The 21,818-nt window shown below is 45.4% G+C and overlaps 2 protein-coding genes and 1 pseudogene across 2 annotated transcripts in view; 2 read left to right on the forward strand and 1 right to left on the reverse strand.

The window, feature by feature from the left end:
* Window positions 1-21,818, reverse strand: part of LOC144483022 (uncharacterized) — a 1,062,789-nt gene that overhangs the window by 460,303 nt on the left and 580,668 nt on the right. The gene's annotated exons all lie outside the window — the stretch shown is intronic.
* The window catches only part of LOC144483037 (uncharacterized), a 116,663-nt gene that overhangs the window by 39,563 nt on the left and 55,282 nt on the right, over window positions 1-21,818 (forward strand). The window lies entirely within an intron of this gene.
* LOC144482986 (uncharacterized) lies at window positions 14-20,758 on the forward strand (annotated as a pseudogene).

A 21,818-nucleotide genomic window follows, 5' to 3' on the forward strand; every position in this document is an offset into this window, starting at 1 on the left:
CACCTGCTAAAAAATGTGCCATATCCCGCACTCGCAAGACTCCGAGCGAAACTCCGCGCACGCTCCAGATATAACTGCGCCTGCGCAGTAGGCTCCTGTGGAATGAATAGGACACTTTCACACCCGCAGGGGCACCTGGGAATTAACGGCGTCATTGTCAAAGACGATAATAGAAAATTATCTTGTGCAATTAAAATCAATTAATTTTTAAAAATGCATTCCTCGGAATTTGTGCGCTGACATTCTCTACTTCTAAAATTGATTTATACCAGTGCTCTCCTGTGGGAATACCCCGAGTTTTTAAAGGTTTTCCCACTGGTTTCCCTCTCTGCTCCCCTGAAGGTACTTACACTGGTTGGGTAAATCCCACAGAGACAGGTTTCTTTCACTTTCTTTCTCCTGATGCTGAATATTCTGTTTTATAGAATGATACATCACAGATGGAAACCATTTGGCTCATCCTGCCCAGTCGGGCTGTCTTTAAGATCTATCCAAATAATCCCACAGCCCTGCTGGCAGAGTGAGAACAATATCTATATATTACAGCAGTGCAGGAGGTGAATGGAAAATGTTTTCCAGTTGCATACCTCTCAGACACACTCACCCCTAGAAATATAAATTGGCCTGTGTACTAAGAACAAAGACAATTACAGTACAGGAACAGGCCCTTCGGCCCTCCAAGCCTGCACCGACCATGCTGCCCGATTTAACTAAAACCCCCTACGTTTCCGGGAACCATATCCCTCTATTCCCATCGTATTCACGTACTTGTCAAGACGCCCCTTAAAAGTCACGACCGTATCTGCTTCCACTACCTCCCCTGACAATGAGTTCCAGGCACCCACCACTCTCTGTGTAAAACATCTGCCTCATACATCTCTTTGAAACCTTACCCCTCGCACCTTAAACCCAGTCCCCCCAGTAATTGACTCTTCCACCCTGGGAAAAAGCTTCTGACTATCCACTCTGTCCATGCCTCTCATAATCTTGTAGACTTCTATCAGGTCTCCCCAACCTCCGTCGCTCCAGTGAGAACAAACCAAGTTTCTCCAACCTCTCCTCATAGCTAATGCCCTCCATACCAGGCAACATCCTGGTAAATCTTTTCTGTACCCTCTCCAAAGCCTCCACATCCTTCTCGTCGTGTGGCGACCAGAATTGAACACGATATTCCAAGTACGGCCTAACTAAGGTTCTATAAAGCTGCAACATGACTTGCCAATTTTTAAACTCAATACCCCGGCCAATGAAGGCAAGCATGCCATCTGCCTTCTTGACTACCTTCTCCACCTGCATTGCCATTTCAGTGACCTGTGTACCTGTACACCCAGATCCCTTTGCCTATCAATATTCCGAAGGGTTCTGCCATTTACTGTATGTTTCCTATCTGTATTAGACCTTCCAAAATGCATTACCTCACACTTGTCCGGATTAAACTCCATCTGCCATCTCTCCCCCCAAGTCTCAAACTGATCTATATCGTGCTGTATCCTCTGATGTTCCTCATTGCTATCCGCAAATCCACCAACCTTTGTGCCATCTGCAAACTAAGCAGATATTAAGGTTCCACTTAAAATTAAAACAGAAGGTGCTGGGAACATGCAGCAGTCACCAGGGCCGAGATTATGGTCAGAATGATGGTGCTGAGCTGTCTTTAGAAAATAACCAGCAATCCAACAAGCCACTCAAAATATTGAATCAAACAAAATTGATCAAAGATTGAGCCAAAGTATTCTGTTTTCCAACATGGTGCTATGATTTTTTGTGATGGTTTTAATGTTCTCACAATTACCTGGTGTAGTCCGGGTTTATTTTATACTCACTGACACCCATCGCTGTCCATGAAGCATATTACCCCCCACTCTGATTGCCCATCCCATCAGAGACAACTCAGTCACTGACTGAAAATTAGGGCTTTTAATGAGAGCTCTGACAACCATAGGCGGAATCAACCCGAGCTCACAAACCCCAGACAGTGAACATTATCCCCCAGACCCGAATATAAAGTAATGAACATTATCCCCCAGACCCGAATATAAAGGAATGAACATTCTCCGCCCCAGACCCGAATATAAAGCAGTGAACATTATTCCCCCTGATCCGAATATAAAACAGTGAACATTATCCCCCAGACCCGAATATAAAACAGTGAACATTATCCCTCCCAGACCCGAATATAAAAACAGTGAACATTATCCCCCAGACCCGAATATAAAACAGTGAAAATTATCCCCCCCAGACCCGAATATAACATAGAACAGTACAGCACAGAACAGGCCCTTCGGCCCACGATGTTGTGCCGAGCTTTATCTGAAACCAAGATCAAGCTATCCCACTCCCTATCATCCTGGTGTGCTCCATGTGCCTATCCAATAACTGCTTAAATGTTCCTAAAGTGTCTGACTCCACTATCACTGCAGGCAGTCCATTCCACACCCCAACCACGCTCTGTGTAAAGAACCGACCTCTGATATCCTTCCTGTATCTCCCACCACGAACCCTATAGTTATGCCCCCTTGTAATAGCTCCATCCACCTGAGGAAATAGTCTTTGAACGTTCACTCTATCTATCCCCTTCATCACTTTATAAACCTCTATTAAGTCTCCCCTCAGCCTCCTCCGCTCCAGAGAGAACAGCCCGAGCTCCCTCAACCTTTCCTCATAAGACCTACCCTCCAAACCAGGCAGCATCCTGGTAAATCTCCTCTGCACTCTTTCCAGCGCTCCCCCCCAGACCCGAATATAAAACAGTGAACATTATCCCCCCAGATCCGAATATATAACAGTGAACATTATCCCCCAGACCCGAATATAAAACAGTGAACATTATCCCCCGCAGACCTGAATATAAAACAGTGAACATTATCCCCCCGAGACCTGAATATAAAACAGTGAACATTATCCCCCAGACCCGAATATAAAACAGTGAACATTACCCCCCAGACCCGAATATAAAACAGTGAACATTATCCCCCAGACCCGAATATAAAACAGTGAACATTATCCCCCCGCAGACCCGAATATAAAACAGTGAACATTATCCCCCCCAGACCCGAATATAAAACAGTGAACATTATCCCCCCCAGACCCGAATATAAAACAGTGAACATTATCCCCCCCAGACCCGAATATAAAACAGTGAACATTATCCCCCCCGCAGACCCGAATATAAAACAGTGAACATTATCCCCCCCAGACCCGAATATAAAACAGTGAACATTATCCCCCAGACCCGAATATAAAACAGTGAACATTGTCCCCCCCAGACCCGAATATAAAACAGTGAACATTATCCCCCCCAGACCCGAATATAAAACAGTGAACATTATCCCCCCCAGACCCGAATATAAAACAGTGAACATTATCCCCCCCAGACCCGAATATAAAACAGTGAACATTATCCCCCCCGCAGACCCGAATATAAAACAGTGAACATTATCCCCCCCCAGACCCGAATATAAAACAGTGAACATTATCCCCCAGACCCGAATATAAAACAGTGAACATTGTCCCCCCCCCAGACCCGAATATAAAACAGTGAACATTATCCCCCAGACCCGAATATAAAACAGTGAACATTATCCCCCAGACCTGAATATAAAACAGTGAACATTCTCCCCCCCAGACCCGAATATAAAACAGTGAACATTATCCCCCAGACCCGAATATAAAACAGTGAACATTATCCCCCCAGACCCGAATATAAAACAGTGAACATTATCCCCCCCAGACCCGAATATAAAACAGTGAACATTATCCCCCAGACCTGAATATAAAACAGTGAACATTATCCCCCCACACTTGAATACAAAATTGTCCTGATGGATTCAGACAGCATTATCACAATATTCCAAATGTGTTTTTTCCAGGAATAGATTCAGCGGCTGCATCACTGGAGGCCAGAGATATTCGGATCATGTGAGGAATCCCTCCAATGAGGCTCAGGAATGCTCCAACCAGAGTCACGTGACCACCAAGTGTGTAACTGGACAAACTACCGCAACGTTGAAGATGTGTTTCAGTGTGAAATGATTTGTTTAACCTGTTGCTTCAGATTTGAGAGAAAATGTCCCTTTCTGGGGTAATTTGACCTTGACTCAGGCACTTTTCAGATCTGAAAGTGATGGCCTTTAGCACAATCACAAGGCTGCACAATACAGAGGGAACACTAATCTGTTTCATTCTGCAACTATGTCGTGGTTACACGAGCGATACTTTCCACTAATTAGCTGCCAGCACCAAAAAGGCATTCAGCCTCCCACACAAATGAGCAAGGCTGGGTATGAATATCTTTGATGTGGAGATGCCGGCGTTGGACTGGGGTAAACACAGTAAGAAGTCTCACAACACCAGGTTAAAGTCCAACAGGTTTATTTGGAAGCAAAAGCCACTAGCTTTCGTCAGGTCGGTGGGAGCCTGACGAAGGAACAGCGTTCCGAAAGCTAGTGGCTTTTGCTACCAAATAAACCTGTTGGACTTTAACCTGGTGTTGTTAGACTTACTATGAATATCTTTGCCAGTGCAGTGCCAGGTACTGGGCTGTACATCCCAGTGAGTGGCTGATAGAATAAAACAGCATGTTCTTTGATTTGTCAGAATAGGTAGTGATTATTTTCAGCAGGAAACACTCACAAAACCAAAAATACAATGTTTCCTGTGATTACAGACTGGGCAGTACTTGCTGAACAATCCTGAGTGTGCCAATAGCTACACTCATAATCAATTGAAGATAATCAGTCGAGTTCATAGTTATAGTTGCGAGAAGCAACATACATTTATACGCAGCGATCCTTTCCCTGAAAACAAAAGGAGAATTTTCAAGCCTCGCACCTTTTTTGAATTTCCCAGAAGCTTGAGAAACCTACAATCTTCTATTGATTTCTCCATGGTAATCCTTCAAGTCAATGAGAGTCCACCAATTGTGATCATTTGAAATTTGGCATTCTTCTGTTTGTCCTGATGAGTGCATGATGAAGAGATTCAGCAACAGGTCTCTCTTTTCAGCAATATTCAAGTTCAGTTCTAACAAGTATCTGTGCATTGTTTTATGTTCCTTGATAATTAAATGTGATCGTGGAAGTGTCACTGTGAATAATGTGCAAGTCAGTAAGAATTGTCAGCATTTTCTAATTGGAAATCTTAATCAGTGGAACCTTTCAGACACTGAATTGTACAGTTTGCACCAAACATCAATTTAAGATTGCAGGAAAAGTTCATAAACCTATTATAAACAAGTTGCTGTTGAGAGTACCTGAATTTAAAAAAAATCACAGATGGTGCTTTTAAAAAGGGACACAGCAGCCCTGAAAATCAGTGACATTTCAGAATATTAAACTTCAGCCAGTTGTAGCGATTGTTAATGTCAGCAGAAACAAACCAAATATTGTCAGACTATCAATCCTGGATGTGATTAACAGCTGCAGTAACTGCAAAATCCAACTCCTGCAGGCAATTGTGAACTTGCAGATGTGTCAGCAAGTGGGATGACCGAGTGTATCCCTTCCCACACACAGAGCAGGTGAATGGCCTCTCCCCAGTATGGGTGAGCCTGTGTAAATGCAGGCTGCCAGACTGAGTGAATCCCTTCCCACACATGGAGCAAGTGAATGGTCTCTCCCCAGTGTGAGTGTGTTGATGTGCAGTGAGGATTGATAACTGCCTGAAACTCTTTCCACAGTATGTGCAAATAAATGGCTTCTCCTCAGTGTGAATTCGCTGATGTGACAGGAGGCCGGATGAATTGGTGAATTCCCTCCCACACGTGGAACAGGTGAACGGCCTTTCCCCAGTGTGAACTTGCTTGTGTGCACTGAGGTTGGATGAAGACCTGAACCTCTTTCCACAGGAAGTGGAGCTGAACGGTCTCTCCTCTGTGTGAACTCGCTGGTGTGACAGCAGGTTAGATGACAGAGTGAATCTCTTACCACACACAGAACAGGTGAATGGCTTCTCTCCTGTGTGAATTCGCTGGTGTGACCAAAGACCGGATGGCCCAGCAAAATCCTTCCCACACAAGGAGCAGGTGAACAATGTCTCCCCAGTGTGAACTCGCTGATGTGCACTGAGGTTGGATGAACATGAGAAACCCTTTCCACAGGTGGAGCAGCTGAACGGCCTCTCCTCAGTGTGAGTTCGCTGGTGTAACAGCAGGTGGGATGAGGTAGTGAATCCTTCCCACACACAGAACAGATGAATGGCCTCTCTCCAGTGTGACTGTGTCTATGGTTTTCCAGCAAGTACGGATAATTGAATCCTTTACCACAATCATCACATTTCCATGGTTTCTCCATTTTCTCAGCCCCAATGTGACCGTGTCGATGGGTTTCCAACCGGGATGGATGATTGAATCCTTTACCACAATCCTCACATTTCCACGGTTCGTCCATGGTGCTGTTGTCCTTCTGTCTCTCCAGGTTGGATGATTAGTTGAAGCCTCATCCACATACACACCACGTGTATGGTTTCTCCCCACTGTGAATGGTGTGATGTTTTTCAGGCTGTGTAACTGGTTAAAGCTCGATTCACAGTCAGTTCACTGGAGTGTGTGTGTGTGTGTGTCTCAGTTCTTTTTCTGTCACATTGAATTTTGACATTTTCTCCCATTGACAAAACAGGGAATGATTTCTCCCTCCACTGTCAAAAGCAATCATATTCAGGTCATGATGAATCGAATGGCTCTGTCAGACTTTGATCTGAAGTTTAGTTTGAGTTTCCTGTCTGTGAATCCTCCTCTTCTAGTTCCCTGCAAAAAGAGTTTTAAAAAATTACTTAACAGACAATTTCAGTTTCCACGAAACATTTCTCTATCTCATTTATCTTGAGCTGTAATCCCCATCCCACACTCTCTCTTGTCCCTGAGCTGAAATCAAACTCATTGCCCCATCTCCACTCTGAGCCCAGCTCCCTCCAGCTGGATTCAGTCCTCCAGACCATGTACAGATTGAGAGTACAATCAAGGAGTCAATTATTTTCCTTCCAAGTCAGGGGACGTGCAGCCCCACTGACTCTGTTGTTACCACAATAGGCACATGTGCTCTGCTCACCAATGAAACACCACAGTGACCATTAACATGGGCCTGTTCAGAGGAAAGGCTCCATTTTATTTGTGCCACAACAGCAGGGGAATTACCTCCTGCACAGGAACAAAGGTATCATCAGTCACAGAAAATAATTGCAGCTGGTGTCTCAAACCTCATTTCACCATTTGCTCCCTGACATTCTCAATTCAATTTTGAAATGCAAACTGAAATCTGGCATTATGGGGTAAATTAAAACACATTTTAATGGTCATTTTCAGAATGACTATTCCCGAAAATTAATTCCCAAGTCAGTAAATTAAAATTCTCATCAGCAATGTAGGCGCCACAGTGGTTAGCACTGCTGCCTCACAGCTCCAGGGACCTGGGTTCGATTCCCAACTTGGGTCATTGTCCGTGTGGAGTCTGCTCATTCTCCCCATGTCTGCATGGGTTTTCTCCAGATGCTCCGGTTTCTTCCCATTGTCCAAAGATGTGCCAGTTAGGTGCATTGGCCATGCTAAATTGCCCCTTAGTGTCCTGGGATGAGTCGGTTAGAGGGATTAGCAGGTTACAAATGTGGGGTTACTGGAATAGGGCCTGGGTGGTATTGTTGCCAGTGCAGACTCGATAGGCCGAATAACCTCCTTCAGCACTGTAGGGATTCTATGAAATACATTGGGAGAATTGCTATTTTAATGGGTATTTTCACAAATGCTATAAAATGATTTTTCAAAACAAATTAATATTTTCTTCAACAGATGATTAATAAATAAAAAGTATTTAATAAAACAACCACCCAGTGTGGGGTTCAGGATTCCAACTCAGGGTTTCTGAGCTCCAGGAACCACTAACTGAACCAGCCGGGAATTATCTCCACAAAACTTCCCCAACTCCCTCCCGGGAAAAAGCTGCAAACCCGGGAGCTGCAGCTTTTTACTGGGGGTGTTGGGGCCTCCAGCGGGTGTTTGTGAATCCTCCCCACCCACCTGGGCCTGTTCCTGGGTGGGAGGGAGGGAGGGAGAAGCCCCGCAGCTGCAAACCAGGGAGCTGACAATGATTCTGAAGGGTTTGCGGATCCACAAAGTGTTTCCAAATCCTCCCAGCCACCGCCTAACGCTGACTCCGCTTCTCCGGGACAAACAAGCGCCAAGGACAGCAATGACACTGCGCATGCTCCACATCACAATGCCCAGGCACTGATTGACGGCAGCTCCGGACCAATAGGAAGAGGGGGCGGGGCTGGAGGACCGAGCGGGAGGGGCAGGTCCCCCAGCCAATCGGAGTGGATGAGGGGCGGGACCTAAAGCATGCGCAGTGCGGGTAATGGCGACAGACGGACGGTTTTAACTTGGAAGCGAGATCAATACGAGGTAGAGGGCGGCGCGCGGGGAATGATAAATGTGGCGGGTGGGTGGAGAGACTTTGTAAACATGTTGTTCAAACCCAAACCCCGGAAATGAACTTCCCGGTCCCCCCCTTTGTACCAAATGGAGCGGCAGCTTGTAGTGTTAGACCCGGGCTGACTGCCGCCATTGAGGCTGCATGTGGGAGGCCGGCAGGGATTGTGATCGGAGAGTGAAGCCCTGACGTCACAATGGAATGGGTGAGAGTGTGACGTCACAATGGAATGGGTGAGGGCGTGACGTCACAATGGAATGGGTGAGGGTGTGACGTCACAATGGAATGGGTGAGGGTGTGACATCACAATGGAATGGGTGTGAGTGTGAGGTCACAATGGAATGGGTGAGGGTATGACGTCACAATGGAATGGGTGAGTGTGTGACGTCACAATGGAATGGGTGAGAGTGTGATGTCACAATGGAATGGGTGAGGGTTCCAGATGAGCTGAGATTGGGCTGGAGTCGGGCGATGGCACTGACATGTGGCCCGGTGGCACAGTGGTTAGTGCAGCTGCCTAACAGCGCCAGGGACCCGGGTTCAATTCCAGCCTCGGGTCGCTGTCTGTGCAGAGTTTCTACATTCTCCCCGTGTCTGTGTGGGTTTCCTCCGGGTGTTCCGGTTTCCTTCCACAGTCCAAAGATGTGCCGGTGAGACGGATTGGCCACGATAAATTGTCACTTGGTATCAGGGGGATTAACAGGGAAATATGTGGATAGGGCCTGGATGGGATTGTTGTCGGTGCAGGCTCGATGGGTTGAATGGCCTCCTCCTACACTGTATTTTGTTATTCATTATTATTAATAAATTACTATTCTGATTTCCAGCTGTTTCTGAGTTTTAACTGTATCCTCTATTGTGAACACCGAGGCAAAATACTTGTTCAATTCATCTCCCAGCTCCTTATTTTTCATTATCAATTCCTGGACTCACTTTCTATTAGACAGTGAAGAAATGAGGTGGAGCAAGTGACTGAAGTGTCAGTCAGGGAGCACTATTGGGAGCACCAATAGTTTCAAAATAGTTCTTGAAAAAGATCGGACAGGTTCACAGGTCAAGGCCCTAAACTGGAGCAGGGCCACTTTTGTGGGCATTAGGCAGGATCTAGCAGATGTCGATTAGGTGAATTTGTTTGAAGGGAAAGGAATGACTGGCAAATGGGAGGTTTTAAAAGTGTGATATCAAGAGTCCAGGGGCAGTATATTCCTGTTAAGATGAAGGGAAAGAATGGTAAATTTAGGGATCTCTGGCAGACAAGGGACATTGAGACTCTGGTCAGGTAAAAGAAGGAAGCAGACATTGGGTTTAGGCAATCGGGGACAAGTGAATCACTCTGATTATAAAAAGTGTAAGAAAATACTGAAGAGGGAAATCAGGAGGACAAAAAGAGGGTATGATATGGATCTGGCAGGTAAGATTAAAGAAAAATCCAAGAGGTTCTCTCGCTATATTAAGAGTAAAAGGGTGGCTAGAGAGAGAATAGATCCCCTTAAAAATCAGTATGGCCATCTGTGTGTGGAGCCACAGGAGATGGGTGAGATTTTTAATGAATACTTCTCCTCTGTGTTTACTGCGGAGAGCACCATGGGTGCTAATGAAATAAGGGAAACAAGTGGGGATGTCTTGGGCACACGCACGTTACTTGGGAGGAGGTATCTGCAGCCTTATAAAAGCAAATTACTGCGGATGCTGGAATCTGAAACCAAGAGAGAAAATGCTGGAAAATCTCAGCAGGTCTGGCAGCATCTGTAAGGAGAGAAAAGAGCTGATGTTTCTTGTCTCGATGACCCTTTGTCAAAGCTCTGAAACATCAGTTCTTTTCTCTCCAACCAGATGCTGCCAGACCTGCTGAGAATGGGGAGAGAGTGTGTGGAATGGAGATTTACAGTTTCTGGGGAATGAGAGAGGAAAGAATGTTCCATAGAAATTGTCTGTTCTGAATTTCTATCCTGTACTGACACTGATGACTTTTGGAAACTCATTTTACAGGATATTGAAAGAGGAATCACAGGCCGAAATCTCAAACGTCACGTCTAGACGTGACAGAGTCATATTCCTTGGGAGCTGAATATCATCGGACTTTGAATCCAGAAGGAGAAATGATTGTCCAGTCTGTCGATTTGAAAAGATTTGAAATGTCAGTGTGAGTGAAAAAGCATCAACACACTGCCACACTTGAGTGAGAGTGTTCCAATGCACTGACTAAAGAGCTTTAACCACTTACACAGCCTGAATAAATATCACACCATTCATAGCGGGTAGAGACTGTAATCTTGTTCTGTGTGTGGACGAAGTTCCAACTAATTGTCCACCCAAGAGAGAGGCAAGGACACCTGCATCATGGAGAAACCATGGAAATGTGCGGACTGTGGGAAGGGATACAGAGCCCCATCAGAGCTGGAAGCTCATCGGCGCATCCACACCGGGGAGAGACCATTCACCTGCTCTCAATGTGGGAAGGGATTCATTCAGTTATCCGACCTGCAGTCACACCAGCGAGTTCACACTGGGGAGAGACCATTCACCTGCTCTCAATGTGGGAAGGGATTCATTCAGTTATCCGACCTGCAGAGACACCAGCGAGTTCACACTGGGGAGAAACCATTTACCTGCTCTCACTGTGGGAAGGGGTTCACTCAGTTATCCAACCTGCAGAGACACCAGCGAGTTCACACTGGGGAGAGGTCATTCACCTGCTCTCAGTGTGGGAAGGGATTCACTCGGTTATCCCTTCTGCAGACACACCAGCAAGTTCACACTGGGGAAAGACCATTCACCTGCTCTCAGTGTGGGAAGGGATTCCCTCGGTTATCCCACCTACAGACACACCAGCAAGTTCACACTGGGGAGAGACCATTCACCTGCTCTCAGTGTGGGAAGGGATTCACTCGGGTATCCAACCTGCGGGCACACCAGCGAGTTCACACTGGGGAGAGGCCATTCACCTGCTCCCAGTGTGGGAAGGGATTCACTCAGTTATCCAGCCTGCTGACACACCAGCGAGTTCACACTGGGGAGTGGCCATTCACCTGCTCTCAGTGTGGGAAGGGATTCCCTCAGTTATCCAGCCTGCTGACACACCAGCGAGTTCACACTGGGGAGAGGCCGTTCACCTGCTCTCAGTGTGAGAAGGGATTCACTCAGTTATCCAACTTGCAGACACATCAGCGAATTCACACTGTAGAGAAACCATTCACCTGCTCTCAGTGTGGAAAGGGATTCACTCGGTCATCCGACCTGCGGAGACACCAGCAAGTTCACACTGGGGAGAGGCCATTCACCTGCTCTGTATGTGGGAAGGGTTTCAGCGTTTCATCCCGGCTGCTGAGACATCAACAAGTTCACGAGTGATGACAGTGGTTGGATTCTGCTGTTATTGTTTCTGCTCTCAGTTGCATCCAGGACTGCATTTTGTTCATTCTCACAGTTGGTCAATGGGAAGGGTCAGAGGGTTTCTTTGTGCTGGACTGGCTGGTCTCAGCCTCCAGTGGGCTGATGCTCTTTGTGTCTTTTTGCGAATACCTGATTTCAAATGTCACAAGGATCACAGAGTGACAGGGTGTTAGGAAGTTTAGAGATATTTAGTCGGAAGAAAACAGAGGTTGGCAGTGCAAAGGTACATTTCTGAATGGAGGGCTGTGACAAGTGACATTGCTCAGGGATCAGTGCTGGGACTTTTACTGTTTGTAATATATATAAATGATTTGGAGGAAAATGTAACTGGTTTGATTGGTAAGTTTGTGGATGACACAAAGGTTGGTGGAATTGCGGATAGCGATGGGGACTGGCAGAGGATCCAGCAGGATATAGATCAGTTGGAGACTTGGGCGGAGAGATGGCAGATGAAGTTTAATCCGGACAAATGTGAGGTAATGCATTTTGGAAGGTCTAATACAGATAGGAAATATACAGTAAATGGCAGAACCCTTAAGAGTATTCATAGGCAGAGGGATCTGGGTGTACAGGTACACAGGTCACTGAAAGTGGCAATGTAGGTGGAGAAGATAGTCAAGAAGGCATACGGCATGCTTGCCTTCATCGGCCGGGGCATTGAGTTTAAAAATTGGTTAGTCATGTTGCAGCTTTATAGAACCTTAGTTAGACCGCACTTGGAATCTAGTGTTCAATTCTGGTCACCACACTACCAGAAGAATGTGGAGGCTTTGGAGAGGGTACAGAAAATATTTATCAGGATGTTGTCTGGTGTGGAGGGCATTAGCTATGAGGAGAAGTTGGAGAAACTTGGTTTGTTCTCACTGGAACGACGGAAGTTGAGGGGGGCGACCTGACAGAAGTCTACAAGATTATGAGGGGCATGGACAGAGTGGATAATCAGAAGCTTTTTCGCAGGGTGGAAGAGTCAATGACTAGGGGGCATTGTTTTAGGGTGCGAGGGGCAAGGTTTAAAGCAGATGTACAAGGCAGGTTTTTTACACAGAGGGTGGTGGGTGCCTGGAACTCGTTGCCGGGGGAGGTAGTGGAAGCAGATATGATTGTGACTTTTAAGATGTGTCTTGACAAATATAAGAATAGCATAGGAATAGAGGGATGTGGTCCCCGGAAAGATATTTGCGGAAGGATATATTGGCCTTGGAGGGAGTGCAGAGAAGGTTCACCAGGTTGATACCAGAGATGAGGGGTGTTGATTATGAGGAGAGACTCAGCAGATTGGGTTTGTACTCGTTGGAATTTAGAAGGCTGAGGGGGGATCTTATAGAGACCTATAAGATAATGAAGGGACTGGATAGGGTAGAGGTGGAGAGATTCTTTCCACTTAGAAAGGAAGCTAGAACTAGAGGGCACAGCCTCAGAATAAAGGGGGGTCAGTTTAGGACAGAGTTGAGGAGGAACTTCTTCTTCTCAGAGGGTGGTGAATCTCTGGAATTCTCTGCCCACTGAAGTGGTGGAGGCTACCTCATTGAATATGTTTAAATCACGGATAGATGGATTCCTGATCGGTAAGGGAATTAGGGGTTATGGGGATCAGGCGGGTAAGTGGAACTGATCCACTTCAGGTCAGCCATGATCTTATTGAATGGCGGGGCAGGCTCGAGGGGCTAGATGGCCTACTCCTGCTCCTATTTCTTATGTTCTTAAAGGTAGGGGGTTTTAGTTCAGACGGGCAGCATGGTTGCTGCAGGCTTGGAGGGCCAAAGGCCTTGTTTCTGTGCTGTAATTTTCTTTGTTCTTCGTTCTGTCTGGAACATCCCAAATGCCCATCCAATTTCCTTTTTAATTGTTTATTGTCTCCACTTCCTCCACCCTCGTAGGCAGCGAGTTTCAGGTCATTACCATTCGCTGCATCACAATATTCTTCCTCACATCTCTCCCCCCCCCACCATTCTCCCCCTTGCATCTCTGACTCAAAACAAGAAATCTGTGTCCCCTTGTCGTCCTTGTCCCTTCAGCTCATGGGAACAGCTTTTCTTTGTCCACCTTATCTAAACCTGTCAGAATCTTGTCCACCTCTATCAAATCTCCCCTCAACCTCCTTTGCTCCAAGGGGAACAACCCCAGCCTGACATTGACACTAAAGAACAAACTAACAGAATATGTTACTGTCTGAAATCAAATGGGAATGTTTAATTTCTGTTTTAAAGATATTGTGAATATATTGTCCTGGACAATAAAGGAATTGGAATAACTCACCCCGGGTGTGGTTGAATGGAATATTTCAATCTGATATCCACCTACAGTCGAGTGAAAGTCTGGAATGTGTACAAAGAACAATACAGCACAGGAACAGGCCCTTCAGCCCTCCAAGCCTGCACCGATCATGTGTTCCTCGCTCGACCATCCGTTTGTATCCCTCTATTCCTAGTCTGTTCATGTGGCTATCTAGATAAGTTTTAAATGATCCTAGCGTGTCTGCCTCAACCACCTTGCTTGGTAGTGCATTCCAGGCTCCCACCACCCTCTGTGTAAAATACGTCCCCCGCATATCTGTATTGAACCTTGCCCCCCTTACCTTGAACTTGTGACCCCTTGTGTTTGTCATTTCTGACATGGGAAAAAGCTTCCAACTGTTCACCCTATCTCTCCCCTTCATAATTTTATAAACTTCTATTAGGTCGCCCCTCAACCTCCGTCTTTCCAGGGAGAACAACCCTAGTTTACTCAATCTCTCCTCATAGCTAATACCAGGTAACATCCTGGTAAACCTCCTCTGCACTCTCTCCAAAGCCTCCACGTCCTTCTGGTAGTGTGGCGACCAGAACTGGACACAGTATTCCAAATGTGGCCGAACCAACGTTCTATATAACTGCAACATCATGTGCCAACTTTTATACTCTGCCCCGTCCAATAAAGGCAAGCATGCCATATGCCTTCTTCACCACTTTTTCCACCTGTGTGTTTCATTTGTTTTTTGTGGATGTTTGTCGATGTGTTTTATCATTGTTTTGGGCTACATTTGTTAAGGTTTATCTTTCTGGAGAATTAACCTTACCTTGAGTCTTTCATTAAAGGCATTTTTGGAAGTTTAAAAACAGGATCACAAGAACGCTTAAGTAATTAATTTTGGTTATTGTTGTTGTAAAGCACATGCTAAGTTTCTCTGTTTGTGTATGGATATTTGTGTGTTGAATGCTTCAAGCTTTGAGGTTTTCTGTCTGTGATTTAAATCAAACAGATTTTTAACAAAGGAAGTGTGATCAATAAAACTTCTTTTGTTCTGAAGTTATGAACCTGGAGCCATATTTACTGGCCAGAGACAGGATTCCAGGATATTTTACTAAACATGTGGGAATTTTAATCCGGATAAAACTCACTCATGAGAGAATGAGAGTTTTAATTTGTAATGGTTATTTAAAATTTGACACATGTGAAATGATTCTGACCAATCCTGTGTTGGATTGATCTTGGGTTAAACTTCCTGTCAGGTCCAAAGATTTATTCCTGACGCAAGTAACACAAAGAAAGGGAAAATTCTGGAATTGGATACTGAAGAAAAGAGTTTAAAAAGAGAGAGTGTTAAATAGAAATGTTCCCAGACCATGTGGTCATTAGATTAAAACAAAGGAAGGGTGCTGACGTCCATTTGAGAACTTTTAATCCACCCCATTTCTAACTAAGGGAGTCTATGTACAAAGAAAGCCCAAGAAAGACCCCACCAAGGGGGGTCTGGAAAGCATCATGATGGGGCACCTGTCCATGAGATGATCACAAAGCCCCATAATGCCCAGATACTAATTTTATTGAGCCTATAATGTATGTAATCTATCACCATTCTGATTGGATTGTGTCCAGCCGGGATGGGCTGAGTAACTGGATAAGAATTGATGATATTCTGTGTTGGGTGGAGTTGCACATGGTCAGCCCCTGTGGCTTCTCCCCGCTGGCGTAACTCAATAAACTGTTTGTCAATTGAATCAGGCACAACACACTGGGTACATTCCCACTTCATCCTTAGGAGTGGCCTGATAGGCCGTGGTCCAGACTCAATGTGGCCTTTGAGGGGTCGTTGTAAATGTGCATTGATAATGGTTGGAAGCACAGATCACCAGGAAATGGTTCCAGCTTTGCCAGTTGACTCTGCTGTGGGAGTGGAAGAGGAATGTTCATGTACAGATTCTCAAACTACCTCTTCACCTCCCATTCCAGAAACACCATTACAAGATTTACCAGTGGTATTGTACAGGTCGCAATGCAACCACAAAGCTCCTGACAGACTTCCGTATTGTTAAAGACATTACTTTGTTGTATTTCTGTTCTGATGGGGGATTGAAATTTAAGGAGAGGAGAAGTGTTCCAGAGTGTTCTTCACAACCTCTCTCCCTTCTGAGCACGTGCGGGCTTTGGGCGGGGTTTCAGTCTGCAAGTCCAGGCTGGTTCCAATGCTCCTGTTTCGTTTTGTTTGCCAATGATTTTTAAACGTTGTTATTTATTTATATAAAGAACATCCTGCTTTTAACAACACATTTGACTACCTTATTTGTGGAATGAAGTTCCCACAATTGTAAAGCAGGAGATTAGTTAAATGGACAGCCTGAATTGTGTGACAATTGAAGAATAAATGAATCATTAATACAGTTGTTAGGCTGGAAATGTAAATTTGAACACAAAAGTTCATAACGTTTAGAATTATAAAGATATAAAGAATGTTTAAAATTCTGAGGGAATTATAAAATGTTACCTTCTGGCAGCAACAGAATAGAAAAAAACAGATAACAAGACTTGTTAGCGTGGCACGGTGCCACAATGGTTAGCACTGCTGCGTCACAGTGCCAGTGACCTGGACTCGATTCCCGGCTTGGGTGACTGAGGAGTCTGCACGCTCTCCCCGTGTCTGCGTGGGTTTCCTCCGGGTGCTCCAGTTTCCTCCCACAGTCTGAAAGACGTGCTGGTTAGGTGCATTAGCCGTGCTAAATTCTCAATCAGTGTAACCGATCAGACGCCAGAGTGTGGCAACTAAGGGATTTTCACAGTAACTTCATTGCAGTGTTAACGTAAGCCGACTGGTGACACTAATAAATAAACTTTAATACTTTCTTAACCTTGACTGGAGGGAATGAATCAGTTCCTGTTCAAGATGTCTCAACATTGAATGACTGATGTTAACCAATTATTGGTCGGCACTCAGGCTACCCCAAGCTAAGAGATATCGTTTGAGAGAAAGAATTGTCTTAAAATTCAGACAATGTGTGCAACTAGCTAAAAACCAAACCAGTTTCATTATTGACAAGTTATAGACCAATTGGCTAATTCCCAACAATTGGCTGAGCTGGGCTTTCTACATTTTGAAAGTATAAAAAAGGGGATTCAAGAAACCAATTTGATAGAAGTTTTTAAAAGTTTAAGGCTTTTTAAAGTTTATTTATTCATGTCACACATTCACACTGCAATGAAGTTACTCTGAAAAGCCCCCAGTCACCACACTCTGGCGCCTGTTCGGGTAAACTGAGGGAGAATTTAGCATGCTCAATGTACCTAACCAGCAAGTCGTTCGGTCTGTGGGAGAAAACCCACACAGACAGGGGGAGAATATGCCGACTCTGCACAGACAGTGACCCAAGCCGGGTCCATGGCGCTGTGAGGCAGCCGTGCTAACCACTGTGCCCTTCAGAGAGGTGTTGAAAGCTGTTGATTTTACAAGTTATCCATGTTTTCAGAGCGGTCACTTTTTGTCCTGGTCTGAGAAGGATGGAGAAAAGTCTGTTCAATTGTTCAAGTTAAGCTTTCTCCTTTTACTGTTAATAGATTCTTTGCTTTTTTTATCCTTCTCTCTTGTTACATTTTTAATCGTTAATAAACTTCCCGAATTCACCATTTAAAGCGTTCTTTCTTGCCATTTGGTTAAGTCACTGGAACCTGGTGTGATTTATGATTAGGTAGGTTATTGTAAACAAGTCAACCCTATAAATCTTCGTTTAAATAAATCAATGTTTTTACAACTGGAATGCTATCCTTTATTACGAGGGAAATTGAACATAGGAAAGAGGATGTTATGCTTCAGTTATGATGTGGAGATGCTGACGTTGGACTGGGGTAAACACGGTAAGAAGTCTCACAACACCAGGTTAAAGTCCAACAAGTTTATTTGGCAGCAAAAGCCACTAGCTTTTGGAGTGCTGCTCCTTCATCAGGTGAGTGGGAGTTCTGTTCACAAACAGGGCACAAAGACTCAGGGATTTTCACAGTAACTTCACTGCAGTGTTAATGTAAGCCTACTTGTGACACTAGTAAATAAACCTTAAAACTTTAGTTAGATGGGCGGAACAGTGGCAAGTGGAATTCAACCCTGAAAAGTTTAGGTAATTTTTGGAGGACGAGCAAGGTAACGGAATGCACAATGAATGGTCAGATCCTAGGAAGTACAGAGGATCAGAGGGACCTTGGTGTGCATGTCCATAGATCTCTGAAGACATTAGGACAGTTACATAAAGTGGTTCAGAAGTCACATGGAATACTTGCCTTTATTAACCAAGGCATTGAATATATGGCTGTAGAGATTCACATTCTAATCAGTATTCTGTAACTTGATTTTGTGCCTCTGTATGTCCTGTTTGAGAGCAGATATCCACTCCATCTGACGAAGGAGCAGCACTCTGAAAGCTAATGGCATTTGCTACCAAATAAACCTGTTGGACTTTAACCTGGTGTTGTTAAAACTCTTACTGTGTTTACCCCAGTCCAACGCCGGCATCTCCACATCATTGAATATAAGGGCAGGGAGGTTATGATGGAGCTGTATAAAACACTGGATAGGCCACAGCTGGAGTACTGTGTGCAGTTCTGGTCGCCACACTATAGGAAGGATGTAATTGCACTTGGGAAGGTGCAGAGGAAATTCCCCAGGGTGTTGGCTGGGCTGGAGTGTTTCAGCTATGAGGAGAGGCTGGATAGGCTGGCATTCTTTTTCTTGGAGCAGGGAAGGGTGAGGGGGACCTGATTGAGGTGTATAACATTTTGAGGGGCACAGATAGGGGGGACAGGAAGGAACTTTTCTCTTTAGTTGAGGGGTCAATAACCAGGGGCATGGATTTAATTTCAGGAGCAGGAGGTTTATAGGAGAAGTGAGGAGAAATCTTTTGACCCAGAGGGTGGAGGGAATCTGGAACTCAGTGCCTGAAAGAGTAGTAGGGGTGGGAACCTTCACAACATTTAAGAATAATTTAGTTAAGCTTTTGAAATGCCATAGCGTACAAGGTTACGCACACAGAGTGGAAAATGGGATTGGAATAGAACAGTCCTTGATGGCCAGCACAAACGCGATGGGCCGAAGGGCCTCTTTCCATGCTGTAAAACTCTATGATCACCCACGTTGGCAGCAAGTTCAATATCATCATCAGTCACAACCCCCCTGTATCTTCACTCACTGAAACAATCCATTTAAAACATTTTTAGTCGAGGAATGTAGCCATATTTCTGTTAGGCTGCAGCCTGCATGGAGATTTCCAGCTGTGTGTGTCCAGAACAGGAAGCAGTGAGCATGGATCTGTCAATCAGCCTCAATCAGCACCTTCAGGAGAATTGGGAGGGTGAATATTAGATACAGCAGAGTGAGAATGGAGGGAGAGTGTGTGGGATGGAGATTTACAGCTTTTGGAGAATGAGAGGAAAGAATGTTCCAGAGAAACTAGAATTGTTCTGAATTTCTATCCTGTACTGACACTGATCACTTCTGTAAACTCCTTTTACAGGATATTGGAAGGGGAGGATTTACAGACAGAAATCTCAAACCTAATGTCACATCAACACCTGACATCCTCACTCAATTCATCGGGGTCTGAATATATCGATCTTTGATTCTCGAAGGAGAAATGTTTTCCTGTTCTGTCTGCTTCAAAAACTTTAATCATTTGTGTGACTGGAAAAGCACCAAGGCACAGATACCCCCGAGTGAGAGTGTTCCAGTGCACTGAGTGTGGAAAGAGCTTTAACCAGTTACACTGCCTGAAAATACATCGCAGCATTCACAGCGGGGAGAGACTGTACCCGTGTTCTGTGTGAGATTTAACTGATTGTTTAACCTGGAGAGTCACAAGGATACCCGCATCATGGAGAAACCGTGGAAATGTGGGGACTGTGGGAAGGGATTCATATCCCCATCTCAGCAGGAAGCTCATCGGCGCAGTCACACTGGGGAGAGACCATTCACTTGCTGTGTCTGTGGCAAGGGATTCAGTCAGTTATCGAATCTGCGGACACACCAGCGAGTTCACACTGGGGAGAGGCCTTTCACCTACTCTCACTGTGGGGAGGGTTTCACTTGGTTATCCAGCCTGCAGACACATCAGCAAGTTCATTCTGGCGAGAGACCGTTCACCTGCTCTCAGTGTGGGAAGGGATTCACTCAGACATCCCACTTGCGAACACACCAGCGAGTTCACACTGGGGAGAGACCGTTCACCTGCTCTGTGTGTGGGAAGGGATTCACTGACTTATCCAGCCTGTGAGGACACCAGCGAATTCACACTGGGGAGAGACCGTTCACCTGCTCTGTGTGTGGGAAGGGATTCACTGACTTATCCAGCCTGCGAGGACACCAGCGAGTTCACACCAGGGAGAGACCATTCACCTGCTCTCAGTGTGGGGAGGGATTCACTCAGTCATCCGCCCTGCAGACACATCAGCGAGTTCACACTGGGGAGAAGCTGTTCAGTTGCTCTCAGTCTCTAAAGGGATTCACTCAATTATCCCACCTGCAGACACACCAGCGAGTTCACACTGGGGAGAAACCATTCACCTGCTCTCAGTGTGGAAAGGGATGCACTCAGTCATCCGCCCTGCGGAGACACCTGCGAGTTCACACTGGGGAGAGACCATTCACCTGCTCTCAGTGTGGGAAGAGTTTCAGAGCTTCATCCGCCCTGCTGAGACACCAACCAATTCACGAGTGATTCCAGGGGTTGGATTCTGCTGTTATTGTTTCTGCTCTCAGTTACACCCAGGACTGCATTTTGTTCATTCTCACAGTTGGTCATTGGGGAGGGTCGGAGGGTTTCTTTCTGCTGGACTGGCTGGTCTCATGACTTTGCCTCCAGTGGGCTGAGTCTTGTTGCGAATACCTGGTTTCAAATTTCACACGGATCACAGAGTGACCGGGCGATTGGAAGTTAAGACATGTTCAGTCAGCATTTCTATTTGAAACTCCCCCAGATGCCAATCGAATTTCCTTTGTAATTGTTTATTGTCTCCACTTCCTCCACCCTCGTAGGCAGCGAGTTCCAGAACATTACCATTCGCTGCATCAAAATATTCTTCCTCACATCCCCCCACTGCATCTCTGACCCAAAACCATAAATCTGTGTCCCCCTCGTCCTTGTCCCATCAGCTAATGGGAATAGCTTTTCTTTGTCCACCTTATCTAAACCTGTCAGAATCTTGTCCACCTCTATCAAATCTCCCCTCAACCTCCTTTGCTCCAAGGAGAACCCCAGCCTGACACTGACAATAAAGAACAAACTAACAGAATATGTTAATACCTGAAATCAAATGGGAATGTTTAATTTCTGTTTTAAAGATATTGTGAATATATTGTCCTGGACAATCAAGGAATTTGAACAACTCACCTTGGGTGTGGTTGAATGGAATATATCAATCTGGAATCCACCTACAGTCCAGTGAAAGTCTGGAATGTGTAGCTGGAAATCCCTCCCTAACAGCACTGTGGGTGTACTTACACCTCAGGCATTGTAGCAGTTCAGGAAGGCAGTGTTGGGGTTGACCACGGCCGAGGCAGCTACATACAGCCACATATTCTGTTATAATTGAAGGACTGCAGATTGAATGTGAGGCATTATGGGACTGGACTATCTTGACCACATTCCTGTGACTGCTCAGTTTCTGCAATCACGGACCATTAAAGCTGCTTAGCAGGGCCCCGATAGAGGATGTGGTGAGAATATTTACTCAGAATGAGTTAGAATTAAACTTATTCCAGAACACTGGCTGATGTTC

Source organism: Mustelus asterias, unplaced genomic scaffold, assembly GCF_964213995.1.
Source record: "Mustelus asterias unplaced genomic scaffold, sMusAst1.hap1.1 HAP1_SCAFFOLD_44, whole genome shotgun sequence".
Classification (NCBI taxonomy): Eukaryota; Metazoa; Chordata; class Chondrichthyes; order Carcharhiniformes; family Triakidae; genus Mustelus; species Mustelus asterias.